General features: G+C 45.0%; 1 pseudogene; it reads left to right on the plus strand.

Annotated features, from left to right (window-relative positions):
- The window catches only part of LOC135538350 (protein sidekick-2-like), a 126,382-nt pseudogene that overhangs the window by 7,164 nt on the left and 96,968 nt on the right, over positions 1-22,250 (plus strand).

Below are 22,250 nucleotides of genomic sequence, written 5' to 3' on the forward strand. Positions count from 1 at the left end.
TTGGAATTTGCGGTCTGTATATTTTATCATTTCATTGAGGAGACAATCAACACCACATGCATTTTTTGGGTTGGAGGGTTTGTATTTTGTCCTGTAGTTCATTCAATGTAATTGGAGAATCCAGTGGGTTCTGGTAGTCTTTAATAGTTGATTCTAAGATTTGCATTTGATCATGTTTTTGCTGTTTGTTCTATGTTATAGAGCCGATAAGATTGAAAAAGTGGTTTATCCATACATCTTCATTTGGATAGATAACTCTGTGTGTTGTTGTTTGTTTATGTGTTCCAATTTTCCCAGAAGTGGTTAGAGTCTATGGATTCTTCAATTACATTGAGCTGATTTCTAACGTGAATGCGTAGACTCAGGTTTTCTGGGTCTCTATGTTTATGGTTGGACAGGTTTCTCAATTTCTTTCTCAGATTTTTGCATTCTTCATCAAACCATTTGTCACTGTTGTTCATTTTCTTATGTTATCTTCTTGAAATGTTTTGATTTGATAGGGAAGCTGAGAGGTCAAATATACTGTTTAGGTTTTCTACTACCAAGTTTACATCTCCATTATAACAGTGAAATGTTTTGTCCATGAAGTTGTCTAGAAGGAATTTGTTGCTGCCTAATTGTTTTTTGGTAGGTTGTCTTCCCAACTTTCCTTCCATCAATAGCATTTCTTAATATTACTCAGTTCCTTTGGCTTTAATGCCTCATGATTGAGTATTGTTCTGTTTAAGTAGACTGATTTTGCTGTGGTCTGATAGGGGTGTCAGGTGGCTGACTGTGAACGCTCTGAGAGGCTCTGGGTTGAGGTCAATGATAAAATAGTCTACAGTACTATATTTAATTTAAATTTCAATTGAAGGGGCTTTATTGGCATGGAAAACATATGTTAGCATTGCCAAAGCAAGTGAAATAGATCATAAACAGAAGTGAAATAAACAATAACAAATGTACAGTAAACATTACACAGTTCCAAGAGAATAAAGACACTCCTGCCAAGGGATGAGCTGTAGGTGTACCTAACGTAAGAGTCCCCTGGAAGCCTACCATTAACTATGTACCTACCGTAAGAGTCCCCTGGAAGCCTACCATTAACTATGTACCTACCGTAAGAGTCCCCTGGAAGCCTACCATTAACTATGTACCTACCGTAAGAGTCCCCTGGAAGCCTACCATTAACTATGTACCTACCGTAAGAGTCCCTGGAAGCCTACCATTAACTATGTACCTACCGTAAGAGTCCCCTGGAAGCCTACCATTAACTATGTACCTACCGTAAGAGTCCCCTGGAAGCCTACCATTAACTATGTACCTACCGTAAGAGTCCCCTGGAAGCCTACCATTAACTATGTACCTACCGTAAGAGTCCCCTGAAGCCTACCATTAACTATGTACCTACCGTAAGAGTCCCCTGGAAGCCTACCATTAACTATGTACCTACCGTAAGAGTCCCCTGGAAGCCTACCATTAACTATGTACCTACCGTAAGAGTCCCTGGAAGCCTACCATTAACTATGTACCTACCGTAAGAGTCCCCTGGAAGCCCACCATTAACTATGTACCTACCGTAAGAGTCCCCTGGAAGCCTACCATTAACTATGTACCTACCGTAAGAGTCCCCTGGAAGCCTACCATTAACTATGTACCTACCGTAAGAGTCCCCTGGAAGCCTACCATTAACTATGTACCTACCGTAAGAGTCCCCTGGAAGCCTACCATTAACTATGTACCTACCGTAAGAGTCCCCTGGAAGCCTACCATTAACTATGTACCTACCGTAAGAGTCCCCTGGAAGCCTACCATTAACTATGTACCTACCGTGAAGAGTCCCCTGGAAGCCTACCATTAACTATGTACCTACCGTAAGAGTCCCCTGGAAGCCTACCATTAACTATGTACCTACCGTAAGAGTCCCCTGGAAGCCTACCATTAACTATGTACCTACCGTAAGAGTCCCCTGAAGCCTACCATTAACTATGTACCTACCGTAAGAGTCCCCTGGAAGCCTACCATTAACTATGTACCTACCGTAAGAGTCCCCTGGAAGCCTACCATTAACTATGTACCTACCGTAAGAGTCCCCTGGAAGCCTACCATTAACTATGTACCTACCGTAAGAGTCCCCTGGAAGCCTACCATTAACTATGTACCTACCGTAAGAGTCCCCTGAAGCCTACCATTAACTATGTACCTACCGTAAGAGTCCCCTGGAAGCCTACCATTAACTATGTACCTACCGTAAGAGTCCCCTGGAAGCCTACCATTAACTATGTACCTACCGTAAGAGTCCCCTGGAAGCCTACCATTAACTATGTACCTACCGTAAGAGTCCCCTGGAAGCCTACCATTAACTATGTACCTACCGTAAGAGTCCCCTGGAAGCCTACCATTAACTATGTACCTACCGTAAGAGTCCCCTGGAAGCCTACCATTAACTATGTACCTACCGTAAGAGTCCCCTGGAAGCCTACCATTAACTATGTACCTACCGTAAGAGTCCCCTGGAAGCCTACCATTAACTATGTACCTACCGTGGAAGAGTCCCCTGGAAGCCTACCATTAACTATGTACCTACTGTAAGAGTCCCCTGGAAGCCTACCATTAACTATGTACCTACCGCAACAGTCCCCTGGAAGCCTACCATTAACTATGTACCTACCGTAAGAGTCCCCTGGAAGCCTACCATTAACTATGTACCTACCGTAAGAGTCCCCTGGAAGCCTACCATTAACTATGTACCTACCGTAAGAGTCCCCTGGAAGCCTACCATTAACTATGTACCTACTGTAAGAGTCCCCTGGAAGCCTACCATTAACTATGTACCTACTGTAAGAGTCCCCTGAAGCCTACCATTAACTATGTACCTACTGTAAGAGTCCCTGGAAGCCTACCATTAACTATGTACCTACTGTAAGAGTCCCCTGGAAGCCTACCATTAACTATGTACCTACCGTAAGTCCCCTGAAGCCTACCATTAACTATGTACCTACCGTAAGAGTCCCCTGGAAGCCTACCATTAACTATGTACCTACCGTAAGAGTCCCCTGGAAGCCTACCATTAACTATGTACCTACTGTAAGAGTCCCCTAGAAGCCTACCATTAACTATGTACCTACCGTAAGAGTCCCCTGGAAGCCTACCATTAACTATGTACCTACCGTAAGAGTCCCCTGGAAGCCTACCATTGACTATGTACCTACCGTAAGAGTCCCCTGGAAGCCTACCATTAACTATGTACCTACCGTGGAAGAGTACCCCCCTGGAAGCCTACCATTAACTATGTACCTACCGTAAGAGTCCCCTGGAAGCCTACCATTAACTATGTACCTACCGTAAGAGTCCCCTGGAAGCCTACCATTAACTATGTACCTACCGTAAGAGTCCCCTGGAAGGCTACCATTAACTATGTACCTACAGTGAAAGAGTCCCCTGGAAGCCTACCATTAACTATGTACCTACCGTAAGAGTCCCCTGGAAGCCTACCATTAACTATGTACCTACCGTAAGAGTCCCCTGGAAGCCTACCATTAACTATGTACCTACCGTAAGAGTCCCCTGGAAGCCTACCATTAACTATGTACCTACTGTAAGAGTCCCCTGGAAGCCTACCATTAACTATGTACCTACCGTAAGAGTCCCCTGGAAGCCTACCATTAACTATGTACCTACCGTAAGAGTCCCCTGGAAGCCTACCATTAACTATGTACCTACCGTAAGAGTCCCCTGGAAGGCTACCATTAACTATGTACCTACCGTAAGAGTCCCTGGAAGCCTACCATTAACTATGTACCTACCGTAAGAGTCCCCTGGAAGCCTACCATTAACTATGTACCTACCAAGAGTCCCCTGGAAGCCTTCCATTAACTATGTACCTACTGTAAGAGTCCCCTGGAAGCCTACCATTAACTATGTACCTACCGTAAGAGTCCCCTGGAAGCCTACCATTAACTATGTACCTACCGTAAGAGTCCCTGGAAGCCTTCCATTAACTATGTACCTACCGTAAGAGTCCCCTGGAAGCCTACCATTAACTATGTACCTACCGTAAGAGTCCCCTGGAAGCCTTCCATTAACTATGTACCTACCGTAAGAGTCCCCTGGAAGCCTACCATTAACTATGTACCTACCGTAAGAGTCCCCTGGAAGCCTTCCATTAACTATATACCTACCGTGAAGAGTCCCCTGGAAGCCTACCATTAACTATGTACCTACCGTGAAGAGTCCCCTGGAAGCCTACCATTAACTATGTACCTACCGTAAGAGTCCCCTGGAAGCCTACCATTAACTATGTACCTACCGTAAGAGTCCCCTGGAAGGCTACCATTAATTATGTACCTACCGTAAGAGTCCCCTGGAAGCCTACCATTAACTATGTACTTACTGTAAGAGTCCCCTGGAAGCCTACCATTAACTATGTACCTACCGTAAGAGTCCCCTGAAGCCTACCATTAACTATGTACCTACCGTAAGATTCCCTGGAAGCCTACCATTAACTATGTACCTACCGTAAGAGTCCCCTGAAGGCTACCATTAACTATGTACCTACCGTAAGAGTCCCCTGGAAGCCTACCATTAACTATGTACCTACCGTAAAGAGTCCCCTGGAAGCCTACCATTAACTATGTACCTACCGTAAGAGTCCCCTGGAAGCCTACCATTAACTATGTACCTACCGTAAGAGTCCCCTGGAAGCCTTCCATTAACTATGTACCTACTGTAAGAGTCCCCTGGAAGCCTACCATTAACTATGTACCTACCGTAAGAGTCCCCTGGAAGCCTACCATTAACTATGTACCTACCGTAAGAGTCCCCTGGAAGCCTACCATTAACTATGTACCTACCGTAAGAGTCCCCTGGAAGCCTTCCATTAACTATGTACCTACCGTAAGAGTCCCCTGGAAGCCTACCATTAACTATGTACCTACCGTAAGAGTCCCCTGGAAGCCTTCCATTAACTATGTACCTACCGTAAGAGTCCCCTGGAAGCCTACCATTAACTATGTACCTACCGTAAGAGTCCCCTGGAAGCCTACCATTAACTATGTACCTACCGTAAGAGTCCCCTGGAAGCCTACCATTAACTATGTACCTACCGTAAGAGTCCCCTGGAAGCCTACCATTAACTATGTACCTACCGTAAGAGTCCCCTGAAGCCTACCATTAACTATGTACCTACCGTAAGAGTCCCCTGGAAGCCTACCATTAACTATGTACCTACTGTAAGAGTCCCCTGAAGCCTACCATTAACTATGTACCTACTGTAAGAGTCCCCTGAAGCCTACCATTAACTATGTACCTACTGTAAGAGTCCCCTGGAAGCCTACCATTAACATGTAACCGTAAGAGTCCCCTGAAGCCTACCATTAACTTTGTACCCGTAAGAGTCCCCTGGAAGCCTTCCATTAACTATGTACCTACCGTAAGAGTCCCCTGAAGCCTACCATTAACTATGTACCTACCGTAAGAGTCCCCTGGAAGCCTACCATTAACTATGTACCTACCGTAAGAGTCCCCTGGAAGCCTTCCATTAACTATGTACCTACCGTAAGAGTCCCCTGGAAGCCTACCATTAACTATGTACCTACCGTAAGAGTCCCTGGAAGCCTACCATTAACTATGTACCTACCGTAAGAGTCCCCTGGAAGCCTACCATTAACTATGTACCTACCGTAAGAGTCCCTGGAAGCCTACCATTAACTATGTACCTACTGTAAGAGTCCCCTGGAAGCCTACCATTAACTATGTACCTACCGTAAGAGTCCCCTGGAAGCCTACCATTAACTATGTACCTACTGTAAGAGTCCCCTGGAAGCCTACCATTAACTATATACCTACTGTAAGAGTCCCTGGAAGCCTACCATTAACTATGTACCTACCGTAAGAGTCCCCTGGAAGCCTACCATTAACTTTGTACCTACCGTAAAGAGTCCCCTGGAAGCCTTCCATTAACTATGTACCTACCGTAAGAGTCCCCTGGAAGCCTACCATTAACTATGTACCTACCGTAAGAGTCCCCTGGAAGCCTACCATTAACTATGTACCTACCGTAAGAGTCCCCTGGAAGCCTACCATTAACTATGTACCTACCGTAAGAGTCCCCTGGAAGCCTTCCATTAACTATGTACAGTGGGGCAAAAAAGTATTTAGTCAGCCACCAATTGTGCAAGTTCTCCCACTTAAAACGATGAGAGGCCTGTAATTTTCATCATAGGTACACTTCAACTATGACAGACAAAATGAGAAAAAAAAATCCAGAAAATCACATTGTTGTAACGGTTTTCATGCTCATGCGGTGAAAGAGAGTCGGACCAAAATGCAGCGTGTAGATTGCGATCCATATTTAATCAACAAACGTAAACACGAATCAATACAAATACTACAAAACAAAGAACGTGATGAACGTAACTAAAACCGAAACAGCCTATACTAGTGTAAACTAACGCAGCGCCAGGAACAAGGACACTAAGGACAATCGCCCACAAAACACACAAAGAATATGGCTACCTAAATATGGTTCCCAATCAGAGACAACGATAATCACCTGACTCTGATTGAGAACCGCCTCAGGCAGCCATAGACTAACGCTAGACATCCCACAAAACCCCAAGACAAAAACACACCACAATAACCCATGTCACACCCTGGCCTGACCGAATAAATGAAGAATAAACATAATATATTTCGACCAGGGCGTGACAATTGTAGGATTTTTACTGAATTTATTTGCAAATTATGGTGGAAAATATGTATTTGGTCAATAACAAAAGTTTATCTCAATACTTTGTTATATACCCTTTGTTGGCAATGACAGAGGTCAAACGTTTTCTGTAAGTCTTCACAAGGTTTGTAACTCTAACTCTGTAACTCTCTGTAACACTCTGTAACACTCTGTAACTCTGTACATTTCTAACTCTGTAACTCTCTGTAACTCTGTAACTCTCTGTAACTCTCTGCAACTCTAACTCTCTGTAACTCTCTGTAACTCTGTAACTCTCTGTAACTCAGTTACTCTCAGTTACTCTCAGTTACTCTCTGTAACTCTCTGTAACTCTCTGTAACTCTGTAACTCTCTGTAACTCAGTTACTCTCTGTAACTCTCTGTAACTCTCTGTAACTCTCTGTAACTCTCTGTAACTCTAACTCTGTAACTCTCTGTAACACTAACTCTCTATAACTCACTGTAACTCTCTGTAACTCTCTGTAACTCTCTGTAACTCTAACTCTCTGTAATTCTCTGTAACTCTAACTCTGTAACTCTCTGTAACTCTGTATAACTCTAACTCTCTGTAACTCTCTGTAACACTAACTCTCTGTAACTCTCTGTAACTCTCTGTAACTCTCTGTAACTCTCTGTAACTCTAACTCTCTAACTCTCTGTAACTCTCTGTAACTCTCTAACTCTCTGTAACTCTGTAACTCTCTGTAACTCTCTGTAACTCTCTGTAACTCTCTGTAACTCTCTGTAACTCTAACTCTCTGTAACTCTCTGTAACTCTCTGTAACTCTCTGTAACGCTATGTAACTCTAAGTAACTCTAACTCTCTGTAACTCTCTGTAACTCTCTGTAACTCTAACTCGCTCTAACTCTCTGTAACACTGTAACTCTGTAACTCTCTGTAACACTGTAACTCTCTGTAACTCTCTGTACCTCTAACTCTCTGTAACTCTGTAACTCTCTGTAACTCTCTAACTCTGTAACTCTCTGTAACTCTCTGTAACTCTCTGTAACTCTCTAACTCTGTAACTCTGTAACTCTCTGTAACTCTCTGTAACTCTCTGTGACTCTAACTCTCTAACTCTCTGTAACTCTGTAACTCTCTGTGACTCTAACTCTCTAACTCTCTGTAACTCTGTAACTCTCTGTGACTCTAACTCTCTAACTCTCTGTAACTCTCTGTAACTCTGTAACTCTCTGTAACTCTCTAACTCTCTGTAACTCTCTGTAACTCTGTAACTCTCTGTAACTCTCTGTAACTCTCTGTAACTCTCTCTGACTCTACCACATCATGTTGTTAGTGCTAGGTCTGGTGCACAGCCAGTCAGTCAGTGCAGTCAGTGCAGTCAATCAGTCAGTCAGTGCAGTAAGTCAGTCAGTCAGTCAATGCAGTAAGTATATCAGTAAGTCAATGCAGTAAGTCGGTCAGTCAGTGCAGTCAGTTAGTCAGTCAGCGCAGTAAGTCAACCAGTCAGTCAGTCAGTCAGTCAGTCAGTCAGTGCACTCAGTCAATGCAGTAAGTTGGACAGTCAGTGCAGTCTGTCAGTCAGTGCAGTCAGTCAGTCAGTCAGTCAGTCAGTCAGTCAGTCAGACCCCCTCCCTGCTAATCATTCACCACCAGTACTGATCAAGGAGACAAGAATGGAATAAAATTAACCAGGGAATCAGCTTTCTGCTTCAATAAAAATGCAGGGAATCAGCTAGCACCTCTCAAATCGCAAAGTACAGAATGTTTATCCCTCCAATAGCAACACACAGAACCAGCTCCACTCCAATAGCACTGCATAGCAACACACAGAACCAGCTCCACTCCAATAGCACTGCATAGTGACACACAGAACCAGCTCCACTCCAATAGCACTGCATAGCAACACACAGAACCAACTCCACTCCAATAGCACTGCATAGCAACACACAGAACCAGCTCCACTCCAATAGCACTGCATAGCAACACACAGAACCAGCTCCACTCCAATAGCACTGCATAGCAACACACAGAACCAGCTCCACTCCAATAGCACTGCATAGCAACACACAAAACCAGCTCCACTCCAATAGCACTGCATAGCAACACACAGAACCAGCTCCACTCCAATAGCACTGCATAGCAACACACAGAACCAGCTCCACTCCAATAGCACTGCATAGTGACACACAGAACCAGCTCCACTCCAATAGCACTGCATAGCAACACACAGAACCAACTCCACTCCAATAGCACTGCATAGCAACACACAGAACCAGCTCCAATCCAATAGCACTGCATAGCAACACACAGAACCAACTCCACTCCAATAGCACTGCATAGTGACACACAGAACCAGCTCCACTCCAATAGCACTGCATAGCAACACACAGAACCAACTCCACTTCAATAGCACTGCATAGCGACACACAGAACCAGCTCCACTCCAATAGCACTGCATAGCAACACACAGAACCAACTCCACTTCAATAGCACTGCATAGCAACACACAGAACCAGCTCCACTCCAATAGCACTGCATAGCAACACACAGAACCAACTCCACTCCAATAGCACTGCATAGTGACACACAGAACCAGCTCCACTCCAATAGCACTGCATAGCAACACACAGAACCAACTCCACTTCAATAGCACTGCATAGCGACACACAGAACCAGCTCCACTCCAATAGCACTGCATAGCGACACACAGAACCAGCTCCACTCCAATAGCACTGCATAGCAACACACATAACCAGCTCCACTCCAATAGCACTGCATAGCGACACACAGAACCAGCTCCACTCCAATAGCACTGCATAGCGACACACAGAACCAACTCCACTCCAATAGCACTGCATAGCGACACACAGAACCAGCTCCACTCCAATAGCACTGCATAGCGACACACACAGACAGAAACTTCTCACTGCGAAGCTTTATTAACCAGACCAATTAAATGACTGGGACACAGCCAGCCAGCCAGCCAGTCAGCCAGCCAGCCAGCCAGCTAAATCTCAGAGGATTTAACTCCTACACATCATTTAACATGAATGGCCCTCTGTCTGGAGAGCCTGGAGTTATGGAGTGAATAACCTACAGTACAGACAGTGGATGCATCCCAAATGGCATTCCGTAGGGGCCTTGGTCAAACGTAGTGCACTATGAAGGGAATAGGGTGCCAATTGGGACATAGCCAGTGTTAATGTGATGCCACTCCTCCTGAGGGATCGTGGGTCTAACAGTGGCTGCTTAGTGACTCCTATCAGTCAAAGGGTTGGACTCGGTCCACAGACGATGCCATCGCCATCGCACTGCACACTGCCCTGTCCCATCTGGACAAGAGGAATACCTACGTAACAATGATGTTCATTCTGAACCCCACCCTGTGCAACTGGGTCCTGGACTTCCTGACGGGCCGCCCCCAAGTGGTGAAGGTAGGAAACAACACCTCCACTTCGCTGAACCTCAACACTGGGGCCCCACAAGGGTGCGTGCTCAGCCCCCTCCTGTACTCCATGTTCACCCACGACTGTGTGGGCACGTACGCCTCCAACTCAATCAAGTTTGCAGACGACACAACAGTAGTAGGTCTGATTACCAACAATGACGAGACAGCCTACAGGGGGCCCTGGGAGTGTGGTGTCAGGAAAATAACATCTCACTCAACGTCAACAAAGCAAAAGAGATGATCGTGGACTTCAGGAAACAGCAGAGAGCACCCCCCTATCCACATCGACAGGACCGCAGTGGAGAAGGTGGAAAGTTTTAAGTTTCTCGGCGTACACATCACTGACGATCTGAAATGGTCCACCCACGCAGACAGTGAGGCTGAATAAATCTGTCTTGGCCCCTAAAACCCTCAGAAACTTTTACTGCCCGGTACGGCAACTGCACCGCCTGCAACCACAGGGCTTTCCAGAGGGTGGTGCAGTCTGCCCAAAGTATCACCGGGGGCAAATACCTGCCATCCAGGAAACCTACAGGACCCGATGTCACAGGAAGGCCAAAAAGATCATCAAGGACAACAACCACCCGAGCCACTGCCTGTTCACCCCGCTATCATCCAGAAGGCGAGGTCAGTACAGGTGCATCAAAGCAGGGGGGTCCGAGAGACTGAAAAACAGCTTCTATCTCAAGGCCATCAGACTGTTAAACAGCCACCACTAGCCGGCTTACACCCGGTTACTCAAACTGCAACTTAGATGCTGCTGTCCTATAGACTTGGAATCACTGGCCACTTTAATAATGGAACTCTAGCCACTTTAATAATGGAACTCTAGCCACTTTAATAATGGAACTCTAGCCACTTTAATAATGAACTCTAGCCACTTTAATAATGTTCACATACTGCTTAATTGATCTTAAATGTACACTACCGTTCAAAAGTTTGGGGTCACTTAGAAATGTCCTTGTTGGTACAATATATATACAAAATGGTTTTCTAATGATCAATTAGCCATTTAACATTATAAACTTGTATTGTTTAACACAACGTGCCGTTGGAACAGAGGAGTGATGGGTGCCCCTGTATGCCTATTTAGATATTCCATTAAATATCAGCCGTTTCCAGCTACAAATGTCATTTTCAATATTAAAAATGTCTACACTGTATTTCTGACCAATTTGATTTTCTTATAAAAATAAGGACATTTCTTAGTGTATATACTGTATTCTATTCTACTATATTTTAGTCAATGCCACTCCGACGTTGCTCATCCTAATATTTATATATTTCTTAATTGCATTCTTTTACTTTTAGATGTGTGTGTATTGTTAGATATTGCTCCACTGTCGGAGCTAGGAAGACAGGTATTTCGCTACACCCCCAATACCATCTGCTAAATATGGTACAATATATATACAATTTGATTTGCCCTCAGGCCAAATTACCCAAAGTGTGAATGCCCACTGGCACTGCTCGGGTTATATCCATTAGCTACCCACCTCATTGCCAAAATAGTCCTCAATCATTTTCGATGATGACCCTTTTGACTGGCAGAGAAGTCTGGTTCATTTACCCCAGCACTTTTAGCTTTAGAGAGAGAGAGAGAGAGAGAGAGAGAGAGAGAGGGAGAGGGAGAGGAGAGAGAGAGAGAGAGAGAGAGAGAGAGAGAGAGAGAGATGTTAGCCCCTGGATGTATAGTTTTATATATTTTATTTCAACAGAGTTATGCTGAGTCCAAGGTCTCTTTCACAGATGACCCCTGTATACACCTCAATATACACTAAACACATCACTAGTCACTATTCACATCAATGTCCACATCACGATTCACATCACTATTCACATCAATGTCCACATCACTATTCACATCAATGTACACATCAATGCCCACATCACTATTCACATCAATGTACACATCACGATTCACATCAATGTCCACATCACTATTCGCATCAATGCCCACATCACTATTCACATCAATGTCCACATCACGATTCACATCAATGTCCACATCAATGCCCACATCACGATTCACATCACGATTCACATCAATGTCCACATCACGATTCACATCAATGCCCACATCACGATTCACATCAATGCCCACATCACTATTCACATCAATGTTCACATCAATACATGAAAATCAAAACACAATCATAGAAAACAAATGTATTTTTCAGTAAAAAGGTCCTCCTTTTGATTACTTACTCCAGTTACTTACATACATTTATTTACTTTTTAAAAATGTAACCTTTAACTAGGCAAGTCAGTTAAGAACAAATTCTTATTTACAATGACGGCATAGGAACAGTGGGTTAACTGCCTTGTTCAGGGGCAGAATGACAGATTTTTACCTTGTAAGCTTGGGGATTCGATCCAGCAACCTTTCGGTTACTCGCCCAACGCTCTAACCACTTACTTCAGTTACTAGTAGTTACTTACTTTAGTTTCTAGTAGTTACTTACTTCGGTTACTAGTAGTTACTTTAGTTACTAGTAGTTACTTACTTTAGTTCCTAGTAGTTACTTACTTTAGTTTCTAGTAGTTACTTACTTCAGTTACTAGTAGTTACTTACTTTAGTTTCTAGTAGTTACTTACTTCAGTTACTAGTAGTTACTTTAGTTACTAGTAGTTACTTACTTTAGTTACTAGTAGTTACTTACTTCAGTTACTAGTAGTTAATTACTTTATTTTCTAGTAGTTACTTATGTTAGTTACTAGTAGTTACTTACTTCAGTTACTAGTAGTTACTTTAGTTACTAGTAGTTACTTACTTTAGTTTCTAGTAGTTACTTACTTCAGTTACTAGTAGTTACTTTAGTTACTAGTAGTTACTTACTTTAGTTACTAGTAGTTACTTACTTTAGTTACTAGTAGTTACTTACTTCAGTTACTAGTAGTTACTTACTTTAGTTTCTAGTAGTTACTTACTTAAGTTACTAGTAGTTACTTACGTTAGTTACTAGTAGTTACTTACTTCAGTTACTAGTAGATACTTACTTTAGTTTCTAGTAGTTACTTACGTTAGTTACTAGTAGTTACTTACTTCAGTTACTAGTAGTTACTTACTTCAGTTTCTAGTAGTTACTTACTTCAGTTACTTACTTTAGTTTCTAGTAGTTACTTACTTTAGTTACTAGTAGTTACTTACTTTAGTTACTAGTAGTTACTTACTTTAGTTTCTAGTAGTTACTTACTTCAGTTACTAGTAGTTACGTTAGTTACTAGTAGTTACTTACTACAGTTACTAGTAGTTACTTACTTTAGTTACTAGTAGTTACTTACTTTAGTTACTAGTAGTTACTTACTTTAGTTACTAGTAGTTACTTACTTTAGTTTCTAGTAGTTACTTACTTCAGTTACAGTACTTACTTTAGTTTCTAGTAGTTACTTACTTCAGTTACTAGTAGTTACTTTAGTTACTAGTAGTTACTTTAGTTTCTAGTAGTTACTTACTTTAGTTTCTAGTAGTTACTTACTTCAGGTGCTAGTAGTTACTTAGCCACTACATTCTGTACGTTGACGACAAAGCCCAAGCTATGTGTCCGTCACAGTAGTAAGTATTGACTATGACTAATAGCTGTACCTGGTGTTTATGTGTGTGTGTGTGTGTATGTTCATGTGTGTGTGTGTGTGTATGTTCATGTGTGTGTCCATCCGTTAGGTACCTGATCCCGTCTCTGGACCGCTCCCATGCTGGTTTCTACAGATGCATCGTCAGGAACAGAGTAGGAGCCATCATGCAGAGCAGCACTGAAGTACAGGTCGCCTGTAAGTAGCTGTCCATTGTATCTCTCTCTATGTATCTCTCTCTCTTTCTCTCTCTGTGTATCTCTCTCTCTGTGTATCTCTCTCTCTCTCTCTCTCTCTGTGTATCTCTCTCTCTGTGTATCTCTCTCTCTATGTATCTCTCTCTCTGTGTATCTCTCTCTCTCTCTCTCTCTGTGTATCTCTCTCTCTGTGTATCTCTCTCTCTATGTATCTCACTCTCTCTTTCTCTGTATCTCTCTCTCTGTGCATCTCTCTCTCTATGTATCTCTCTATGTATCTCTCTCTCTCTATGTATCTCTCTCTCCCTGTATCTCTCTGTCTCTCTCTCTGTATCTCTCTCTGTATCTCTCTGTGTCTCTCTGTATCTCTCTCAATTCAATTCAATTCAAGGGCTTTATTGGCATGGGAAACATGTGTTAACATTGCCAAAGCAAGTGAGGTGGATAATATATAAAGTGAAATAAACAATAACAGTAACAGTAAACATCACACATACAGAAGACTCTCTCTCTCTCTCTCTCTCTGTATCTCTCTCTCTGTATCTCTCTGTGTCTCTCTGTATCTCTCTCTCTCTGTATCTCTGTGTATCTCTTTGTATCTCTGTATCTCTCTGTGTCTATCTGTATCACTCTGTCTCTCTCTCTGTTTCTCTCTCTCTCTCTGTATCTCTCTCTCTGTATCTCTCTGTATCTGTCTGTATCTCTCTCTGTATCTGTCTGTATCTCTCTCTGTATCTGTCTGTATCTCTCTCTGTATCTGTCTGTATCTCTCTCTGTATCTCTCTGTATCTCTCTGTATCTGTATCTCTCTGTATCTCTCTGTATATCTCTCTGTATTTCTCTGTATCTCTCTCCCTCTCTCTGTATCTCTTTCTCTGTATCTCTCTGTATCTCTCTCTGTATCTGTCTCTCTGTGTATCTCTCTCTGTATCTCTCTCTCTCTCTGTATTTCTATCTCTCTCTGTATATCTCTCTGTATCTCTTTCTATCTCTCTCTCTCTCTGTATTTCTCTGTCTCTCTGTATCTCTCTATCTCTCTGTATATCTCTCAATGTATCTCTCTCTATCTCTCTGTATCTCTGTGTCTCTATGTATCTCTCTCTTTCTCTCTGTATCAATTCAATTCAATTCAATGGGCTTTATTGGCATGGGTAACATGTGTTAACATTGCCAAAGCAAGTAAGGTAGATAATATATAAAGTGAAATAAACAATAAAAGTTAACAGTAGACATCACACATACAGAAGTTTCAAAACAATAAAGACATTACAAATGTCATATTATATATAAATATACAGTGTTTTTGCAATGTACAAATGGTAAAGGACACAAGATAAAATAAATAAGCATAGATATGGGTTGTATTTACAATGATGCGTGTTCTTCACTGGTTGCCCTTTTCACAAATCTTGCTGCTCTGATGGCACACTGTGGAATTTCACCCAGTAGATATGGGAGTTTTTCAAAATTGGATTTGTTTTCGAATTCCTTGTGGATCTGTGTAATCTGAGGGAAATATGTCTCTCTAATATGGTCATACATTGGGCAGGAGGTTAGGAAGTGCAGCTCAGTTTCCACCTCATTTTGTGGGCAGTGAGCACATAGCCTGTCTTCTCTTGAGAGCCATGTCTGCCTACGGCGGCCTTTCTCAATAGCAAGGCTATGCTTGCTGAGTCTGTACTCTCTCTCTGTATCTCTCTCAATGTATATCTCTCTCTCTCTGTATATATCTGTGTCTCTCTGTATCTCTCTCTCTCTCTGTATCTCTCTGTATATATCTCTCTGTATCTCTCTGTATCTCTCTGTATCTCTCTCTCTCTGTATCTCTCTGTATCTCTCCCTCTCTGTATATCTCTCTGTATCTCTCTGTATCTCTCTATCTCTGTATCTCTCTCTCTCTCTCTCTCTGTATCTCTCTCTGTATATCTCTCTCTCTATCTCTCTCTGTATCTCTTTGTCTCTCTGTATCTCTCTCTCTGTATCTCTCTCAATGTATCTCTCTCTATCTCTCTGTATCTCTCTCAATGTATCTCTCTCTATCTCTGTGTCTCTCTGTATCTCTCTGTATCTCTCTCTCTCTGTATCTCTCTCAATGTATCTCTCTCTATCTCTCTCTATCTCTGTGTCTCTCTGTATCTCTCTCTCTATATATATATTTTCCTTAAGGTTTTCCTTCCTTATTTATTTCTCACTTTCTTTCCTGATGACTTTCTATGCTCTCTCCCACTTTCCTTCTCTGTTTCCTCCACCCCCACCTCTCCCTACCTCCCTCTCTCCCACTTTCCTTCTCTGTTTCCTCCACCCCCACCTCTCCCTACCTCCCTCTCTCCCACTTTCCTTCTTTTCTGTTTCCTCCACCCCCACCTCTCCCTACCTCCCTCTCTCCCACTTTACTTTTCTGTTTCCTCCACCCCCACCTCTCCCTACCTCCCTCTCTCCCACTTTCCTTTTCTGTTTCCTCCACCCCCACCTCTCCCTACCTCCCTCTCTCCCACTTACATTTTATGTTTCCTCCACCCCCACCTCTCCCTACCTCCCTCTCTCCCACTTTCCTTTTCTGTTTCCTCCACCCCCACCTCTCCCTACCTCCCTCTCTCCCACTTTCCTTTTCTGTTTCCTCCACCCCCACCCTCCCTACTCCCTCCCTCTCTCCCACTCCCCCTCTCCCACTCCCCCTCTCCCTACCTGCCCCCTCCCCCTGTCCCACTCCCCCTCCCCCCTACCTCCCCCCTCCCTCTCCCTCCCCTCCCCCTCCCCCTCCTCCTCCCCTACCTCCCCCTCTCCCCTCCCCCCCACTCCCTACCTCCTTCTCTCCCACTCCCCCTCTCCCACTCCCCCCTCCCTACCTCCCCCCTCCCCTCCTCCTCTCCCCTCCCCCCTCCCCTCTCCCTACCTCCCTCTCTCCCCCTCCCCCCAGATATGGGTGATTTTGTGGAGGGGGAGCGTTCCCAGACTGTGTCCCAGGGAGAGGCTGCTCTGATCCAGGCTCCACGCATCCACAGCTTCCCACGACCACAGATTACCTGGTTCAGGGACGGACGCAAGATACCCGCCAGCAGCCGCATGTAAATTCAGCTAACGTTATGTTGTGTGAGCGGGCTGGGAGGGATGGGGTGGGGGGCAGGTCATTTATGTGTGTTGTGGGGGTCGGGGGTTGTGTGTGTAGTGGGGGTCGGGGGTTGTGTGTGTAGTGGGGGTCGGGGGTTGTGTGTGTAGTGGGGGTCGGGGGGTTGTGTGTGTAGTGGGGGTCGGGGGGTTGTGTGTGTAGTGGGGGTCGGGGGGTTGTGTGTAGTGGGGGTCGGGGGGTTGTGTGTGTAGTGGGGGTCGGGGGGTTGTGTGTAGTGGGGGTCGGGGGGGTGTGTGTGTAGTGGGGGTCGGGGGGGGGTGTGTAGTGGGGTCGGGGGGTGTGTGTGTAGTGGGGGTCGGGGGTTGTGTGTGTAGTGGGGGTCGGGGGTTGTGTGTAGTGGGGGGGGGGTTGTGTGTAGTGGGGTGGGGGGTGTGTGTAGTGGGGGTTGGGGGTTGTGTGTGTAGTGGGGGTCGGGGGGTTGTGTGTGTAGTGGGGTCGGGGGTTGTGTGTGTAGTGGGGGTCGGGGGGTTGTGTGTGTACGTACTGTTTACCATACCAGTTGAAACCCCCTATTTCCCTCTTTGTATGTGAACCCTGGTCTGACGTAGAGCTGTGTGTGTGTCTAAACACTGTACTGCAGAAGCAATATCCTTGCCTTTCCACTGGAGAGCTGCTGTGGGGCAGCTTTAGGACAGGTTCAATATCTACGATGGTTTATCAATTACTGATGAACCTACATACGGCTGTCTGATACTCAGTGTTCCCACTGATCAGGGCTGTTCTTATTCAGGCTGTACGGTATTGTGTGTGTGTGTGTGTGTGTGTGTGTGTGTATGTGTGTGTGTGTGTGTGTGTGTGTGTGTGTGTGTGTGTGTGTGTGTGTGTGTGTGTGTGTGTGTGGATTCTGCAGCAGGCATGCAGGGATGATTGAAGGATAGAGAGATACAGGCAGAGAGGCAGGGTGTGTGTGTGTGTGTGTGTGTGTGTGTGTGTGTGTGTGTGTGTGTGTGTGTGTGTGTGTGTGTGTGTGTGTGTGTGTGTGTGTGTGTGTGTGTGTGTGTGTGTGTGTGTGTGTGTGGATTCTGCAGCAGGCATGCAGGGATGATTGAAGGATAGAGAGATACAGGCAGAGAGGCGGGTGTGTGTGTGTGTGTGTGTGTGTGTGTGTGTGTGTGTGTGTGTGTGTGTGTGTGTGTGTGTGTGTGTGTGTGTGTGTGTGTGTGTGTGTGTGTGTGTGTTGAAAGGCAGAGAGAGCAGCAGGCATCAGAGGCAACAATTAGACCTGATGGACATAAACCCTCTATTTATGACCTGCTCTGACTGACAGTATAGAACTGTGTATAGAACTGTGACGGACAGACAGACAGACAGACAGACAGACAGACAGAAGCTGCTTTCTTTAATACTTCAGTCTTATTGGGAGTAATGGACTGCATCAGAGAGAGACGGGAGAGATTTCTCACAATCCACCTCTTGTTTAATCATCTATCATTTATCTCCATGGTCCAGCAGCATGTCATACTGACGTGAAGACTTGAGACATTTACACACAGTGATATTCCCCCTACGCCTCCTCAAGCAGAGGGAGAAGTGGGTTCACTACCTCGTCTACCCAGCATGTCGAGAAACTCCTAAATGAGACCAGGGGTGCGTTCCCATGGCCTCTGGTCAAAAGTAGGGAACTATATAGAGTGCCATTTGGGACACAGACCAGTGGAGGTGGAGTGAAACATGTTCAGTAGAGATAGAGACTAACGAGAAGGTGGAGGTGGAGTGAAATATGTTCAGTAGAGATAGAGACTAACGTAACAGCACAACGCCTTGTAGTCATGCTAGAGCCTGTTGGGTAACAGTGCAACGTCCTGTAGTCATGCTAGAGCCTGTTGGGTAACAGCATAACCTCCTGTAGTCATGCTAGACCCTGTTGGGTAACAGCGCAACGTCCTGTAGTCATGCTAGAGCCTGTTGGGTAACAGTGCAACATCCTGTAGTCATGCTAGAGCCTGTTGGGTAACAGCACAATGTCCTGTAGTCATGCTAGATCCTGTTAGGTACCAACAGTACCTCCTGTAGTCATGCTAGATCCTGTTAGGTACCAACAGTACCTCCTGTAGTAGTGCTAGAGCCTGTTAGGTACCAACAGTACCTCCTGTAGTCATGCTAGATCCTGTTAGGTACCCACAGTACCTCCTGTAGTCATGCTAGATCTTGTTAGGTACCAACAGTACCTCCTGTAGTCATGCTAGATCTTGTTAGGTACCCACAGTACCTCCTGTAGTCATGCTAGATCATGTTAGGTACCCACAGTACCTCCTGTAGTCATGCTAGATCTTGTTAGGTACCCACAGTACCTCCTGTAGTCATGCTAGATCCTGTTAGGTACCCACAGTACCTCCTGTAGTCATGCTAGATCCTGTTAGGTACCAACAGTACCTCCTGTATTCATGTTAGATCCTGTTAGGTACCAACAGTACCTCCTGTAGTCATGCTAGATCCTGTTAGGTACCAACAGCACCTCCTGTAGTAGTGCTAGATCCTGTTAGGTACCAACAGCACCTCCTGTAGTAGTGCTAGAGCCTGTTAGGTAACAACAGCACCTCCTGTAGTAGTGCTAGAGCCTGTTAGGTAACATCAGCACCTCCTGTAGTCATGCTAGAGCCTGTTAGGTAACAACAGCACCTCCTGTAGTCATGCTAGAGCCTGTTAGGTAACATCAGCATCTCCTGTAGTCATGCTAGAGCCTGTTAGGTACCAACAGCACCTCCTGTAGTAGTGCTAGATCCTGTTAGGTACCAACAGCACCTCCTGTAGTCATGCTAGATCCTGTTAGGTACCAACAGTACCTCCTGTAGTAGTGCTAGAGCCTGTTAGGTACCAACAGTACCTCCTGTAGTCATGCTAGATCCTGTTAGGTACCCACAGTACCTCCTGTAGTCATGCTAGATCTTGTTAGGTACCAACAGTACCTCCTGTAGTCATGCTAGATCTTGTTAGGTACCCACAGTACCTCCTGTAGTCATGCTAGATCATGTTAGGTACCCACAGTACCTCCTGTAGTCATGCTAGATCCTGTTAGGTACCCACAGTACCTCCTGTAGTCATGCTAGATCCTGTTAGGTACCCACAGTACCTCCTGTAGTCATGCTAGATCCTGTTAGGTACCAACAGTACCTCCTGTATTCATGTTAGATCCTGTTAGGTACCAACAGTACCTCCTGTAGTCATGCTAGATCCTGTTAGGTACCAACAGCACCTCCTGTAGTAGTGCTAGATCCTGTTAGGTACCAACAGCACCTCCTGTAGTAGTGCTAGAGCCTGTTAGGTAACAACAGCACCTCCTGTAGTAGTGCTAGAGCCTGTTAGGTAACATCAGCACCTCCTGTAGTCATGCTAGAGCCTGTTAGGTAACAACAGCACCTCCTGTAGTCATGCTAGAGCCTGTTAGGTAACATCAGCATCTCCTGTAGTCATGCTAGAGCCTGTTAGGTACCAACAGCACCTCCTGTAGTAGTGCTAGAGCCTGTTAGGTAACAACAGCACCTCCTGTAGTAGTGCTAGAGCCTGTTAGGTACCAACAGCACCTCCTGTAGTAGTGCTAGAGCCTGTTAGGTAACATCAGCACCTCCTGTAGTCATGCTAGAGCCTGTTAGGTAACAACAGTACCTCCTGTAGTCATGCTAGAGCCTGTTAGGTACCAACAGCACCTCCTGTAGTAGTGCTAGAGCCTGTTAGGTAACAACAGCACCTCCTGTAGTAGTGCTAGAGCCTGTTAGGTACCAACAGCCCCTCCTGTAGTAGTGCTAGAGCCTGTTAGGTAACATCAGCACCTCCTGTAGTCATGCTAGAGCCTGTTAGGTAACAACAGTACCTCCTGTAGTAGTGCTAGAGCCTGTTAGGTAACAACAGCACCTCCTGTAGTAGTGCTAGATCCTGTTAGGTAACAACAGCACCTCCTGTAGTAGTGCTAGATCCTGTTAGGTACCAACAGTACCTCCTGTAGTAGTGCTAGATCCTGTTAGGTAACAACAGCACCTCCTGTAGTAGTGCTAGAGCCTGTTAGGTAACAACAGCACCTCCTGTAGTAGTGCTAGAGCCTGTTAGGTAACATCAGCACCTCCTGTAGTCATGCTAGAGCCTGTTAGATACCAACAGCACCTCCTGTAGTCATGCTAGAGCCTGTTAGGTACCAACAGTACCTCCTGTAGTAGTGCTAGATCCTGTTAGGTAACATCAGCACCTCCTGTAGTCATGCTAGAGCCTGTTAGGTACCAACAGCACCTCCTGTAGTAGTGCTAGAGCCTGTTAGGTAACAACAGCACCTCCTGTAGTAGTGCTAGAGCCTGTTAGGTACCAACAGCACCTCCTGTAGTAGTGCTAGAGCCTGTTAGGTAACATCAGCACCTCCTGTAGTCATGCTAGAGCCTGTTAGGTAACAACAGTACCTCCTGTAGTAGTGCTAGATCCTGTTAGGTAACAACAGCACCTCCTGTAGTAGTGCTAGAGCCTGTTAGGTACCAACAGCCCCTCCTGTAGTAGTGCTAGAGCCTGTTAGGTAACATCAGCACCTCCTGTAGTCATGCTAGAGCCTGTTAGGTAACAACAGTACCTCCTGTAGTAGTGCTAGAGCCTGTTAGGTAACAACAGCACCTCCTGTAGTAGTGCTAGATCCTGTTAGGTAACAACAGCACCTCCTGTAGTAGTGCTAGATCCTGTTAGGTACCAACAGTACCTCCTGTAGTAGTGCTAGATCCTGTTAGGTAACAACAGCACCTCCTGTAGTAGTGCTAGAGCCTGTTAGGTAACAACAGCACCTCCTGTAGTAGTGCTAGAGCCTGTTAGGTAACATCAGCACCTCCTGTAGTCATGCTAGAGCCTGTTAGATACCAACAGCACCTCCTGTAGTCATGCTAGAGCCTGTTAGGTACCAACAGTACCTCCTGTAGTAGTGCTAGATCCTGTTAGGTAACATCAGCACCTCCTGTAGTCATGCTAGAGCCTGTTAGGTACCAACAGCACCTCCTGTAGTAGTGCTAGAGCCTGTTAGGTAACAACAGCACCTCCTGTAGTAGTGCTAGAGCCTGTTAGGTACCAACAGCACCTCCTGTAGTAGTGCTAGAGCCTGTTAGGTAACATCAGCACCTCCTGTAGTCATGCTAGAGCCTGTTAGGTAACAACAGTACCTCCTGTAGTAGTGCTAGATCCTGTTAGGTAACAACAGCACCTCCTGTAGTAGTGCTAGAGCCTGTTAGGTAACAACAGCACCTCCTGTAGTAGTGCTAGAGCCTGT

The sequence above is a fragment of the Oncorhynchus masou genome, unplaced genomic scaffold (assembly GCF_036934945.1).
Source record: "Oncorhynchus masou masou isolate Uvic2021 unplaced genomic scaffold, UVic_Omas_1.1 unplaced_scaffold_943, whole genome shotgun sequence".
Taxonomy (NCBI): domain Eukaryota; kingdom Metazoa; phylum Chordata; class Actinopteri; order Salmoniformes; family Salmonidae; genus Oncorhynchus; species Oncorhynchus masou.